The sequence below is a fragment of the Etheostoma cragini genome, unplaced genomic scaffold (genome assembly GCF_013103735.1).
Source record: "Etheostoma cragini isolate CJK2018 unplaced genomic scaffold, CSU_Ecrag_1.0 ScbMSFa_1008, whole genome shotgun sequence".
NCBI classification, from domain to species: domain Eukaryota; kingdom Metazoa; phylum Chordata; class Actinopteri; order Perciformes; family Percidae; genus Etheostoma; species Etheostoma cragini.
Genome location: NW_023265017.1, coordinates 1 through 3390, shown reverse-complemented (window position 1 = coordinate 3390; position 3390 = coordinate 1). Strand labels below are relative to the sequence as shown.

Here is a 3390-nt window from a genome sequence, read left to right as displayed (position 1 = left end):
CTAAGAGAAGCCTACAGAAGAACCAATTTGAGAACACCTTCGAAAAAATCTGGTGTTTTTATGATAAAATACACAGCACATAGATAAACATATAAAATACACAGCACATAGAGAAAATGCATAGCACTGACCTACTATACTTGCCAAGGTATGAAAACCCAGTGTGCTTGGGTGCGAAGTGCAGGATGAAGGAGTGGAAGGCTTCGAGGGTGAATGTCTGGTGCTGTGGAGATAGCTGTCTAACATCCTTAAGTAAGGAAGTCTTTGTGATGACACTTTCCAGTTTGACCGCTCCCAATGAGCCTGCATAGGCCAAGATAATAAGGAAGACAGACATACAAATAGACAGATAGATAGACAGCATGGCTGCAGAATATGATTTTCTTTTGGGGGGCATTTTGTTTGTGTTCAGTCTTTCTCAGTTGTCTTTAGGAACAGCATATACACTCACCGGCCACTTTATTAGGTACCCCATGCTAGTAACGGGTTGGACCCCCTTTTGCCTTCAGAACTGCCTCAATTCTTCGTGGCATAGATTCAACAAGGTGCTGGAAGCATTCCTCAGGGAGTTTGGTCCATATTGACATGATGGCATCACACAGTTGCCGCAGATTTGTCGGCTGCACATCCATGATGCGAATCTCCTGTTCCACCACATCCCAAAGATGCTCTATTGGATTGAGATCTGGTGACTGTGGAGGCCATTTGAGTACAGCGAACTCATTGTCATGTTCAAGAAACCAGTCTGTGATGATTCCAGCTTTATGACATATTATGTTTTGTATGTAGTGTATGTGCAACTTTGTGTTGGTTGGAAATGGGATCTACACTGTGTACATTGTTTTAGTGGGACAAATAAAACATATTTGTTACTGTGTATTTGTGTTTTCTGAGTATAAAAACAATATTCTCAAATATTTTGCAACATACTTATCTCTGTACTGTCTGTAGTGTAACACTGAACAAAAAAGGCCTAAGTCATTCTAGTGAATGGAGAAGAAGTGGTTTCCATTCATCGTAGTGTTTTACATTGAGCACATCAGTGTTCAACTGCTTCTTATGAATGTCTTTTCATATGATGGTTTGTGTGTGTCATTTGAAAACAAAATACCATTTTGAGAAGAAATAACGTTGTTTTGAATGTAAAGTTTAATTTTGCAGGAGAAATGAGGGGTTTTGACAATTGTGTGTGTGTTTTTTGATTTGTGTGTAGTGTTCTGAGAATATGAGGCATTCTTTCAGAAAATGTGTGTAAACAATCGAGAAAAACTGTAATACATGTCAATCAAGCTGAACCTGTAAAGGCCACACAGTCTGATTAGTCAAGTGGAAACACCTGTGGAAGTGGAACATGGATGTGTAGAGATGGCCTTTCAAACAATGCACCATTTTGACATGCCAAAGTAGGAAAAGCAAAGGTAGAGATAAAAATTAATTATAGCTTAACTCAGTTTACATTCTTACACTAGACATAAGGCATTACAAAGTCAAGAAAGTAGGTGTTAACCCTTCCAAGTAACCTTGTTCTCCATGGACAAAACATACTTCAAGACTGACTATAACTTCAGTTAATTAGAAAGCTTAGCATGTTTTATTACCTTCACTAATGTTACTTTTCCACACATCTGCTATTACCACTCAGATCATATTCCCTTTCTCAACACTCCATGAAGAAGCAAAGAACAATCATCAGTGACAGAGAGCATATGAAGTGAATCATTACTTTCTGTCAGCTTCACGCTCAGAAAACTGGCACACTTATCTAGATATAGGGATAGAAGGCATCCCCACTAATGTTATTTCTAAGCATTTACATCTTCCTGCATACAGACAGGCTATAAAAACGTCTTATGACAGTATCAAGAGATCATTATGGGCCATTATAGCCATTCCCCTTGATATCATACAATCCTAAAAAACACAGAATGAGATACGTTGATACCTCATAATAGCAGTGTTAGAAATCATTAAAAAAAATCATAAAAAGTCACAGTTTAGTATGTTGAAAAAAACGAAAAAGTCATACTATAGTATGTCAAAAAATTCATAAAAGTCATATTGTAGTATGTCAAAAAATTCAAAAAAATTCATAGTATAATATGTTGAAAATTCATAAAAGTCATAGTATAGTATGATAAAATATTCATAAAATGTCATAAAAAGTCATAGTATATATAGTTTGTCGAAATATTACTAAAAAGTCGTAGTGTGGTATGTCGTCATAAGTCCAAATGTATAGTTCTTGTTGTAAAACAAGAAGAATCTAAAGCCCTCTGAAGAATGCGGGCATTGATCCCGCTACCTCTCACACGCTAAGCGAGCGCTCTACCATTTAAGCTAATTCCCCATCTCAAAAAATACAATAATAATAACCGCCGCAGACCGTCTGGTGGGCGATGTCCGACCGGTAAGATCTCTGGTTGTGACCTGCTGGGCTTCGTATAATCTTTATGAGAGTCATGTAGAGACTTATGACAGCGACTGGGATGCATCTGGGACGGCAGAGCCGGGGGGGACACTGTCACAGGATGCAGAGGAAGAAGACCGGGATGTCCGGAAGGGTTTGATGCGCTACTTGAAAAGCTAAATAAAAACTTTTCTTTGATAACTTGTCTTGTTTTTTGAAAGTAACAGTGTGCAATATTGGAAACGACATAAAGCCCCTAACAGCCTTTAATATTGAACAGTTGATAAGTGAGAATAGTGCAGAGAGTAGATAATCTGTCGGTGTCTGGCTAGATTTAATTTTTAAATGTCCATTTATTCTGGACACACACTCCGCACTCTTGTCTGCTAACAACGCAGTGATCCGACCAACCAACAGTCTGCAGGTTTTCACGTCACCTTTTGAGCTCGACTCAGCTCGCTTGGAACCTCGACTGAGGTAGTACTAAAAAAAGTCCCTGGTAGCAGGTCCCAGGGACTTGTTTTTGTAATGGAAAACCAAAAAAGGCGAGTAGAGTCGAGGCGTGTTGAGTAGATACCACACAGTGGAAAACCGCCATTAGATTCGAGGTCAGTCAGAGTAGACAGAGTGCAGGCCTGCACTTTGCCCTGATTCTTTTAGGTAGCCATAAACCAAATAACAGATGTCCTGTAATCTCTGTGTGTCTAACTTTCAATAAAGGAAGAGAACTGCAGAGATTTCCCTGAAGTTCCATGTGGTGACACTGGAGATAGGTCGCTTTCATATGGGCTTCCCTTTTGCAATTGTCTATTAACTGCTCATTGCCGTCTGCGTCTCTTTTCTTGCTTGACCGTGTTTATTGAATGAGGTAAAGTGTCCTGAACCTGACACTTCTCATATGTCTGTAATCATTATAACTTATACAGTTGACAAAATACATAATTTTTTTCAAAGAAAGTAAAGACACTTTTGCTCTGATGACA

General features: G+C 38.8%; 1 pseudogene; it reads right to left on the bottom strand.

The window, feature by feature from the left end:
- Positions 1–1633: 1633 nt before the first annotated feature.
- Positions 1634–1816, bottom strand: LOC117939745 (annotated as a pseudogene).
- Positions 1817–3390: the final 1574 nt, after the last annotated feature.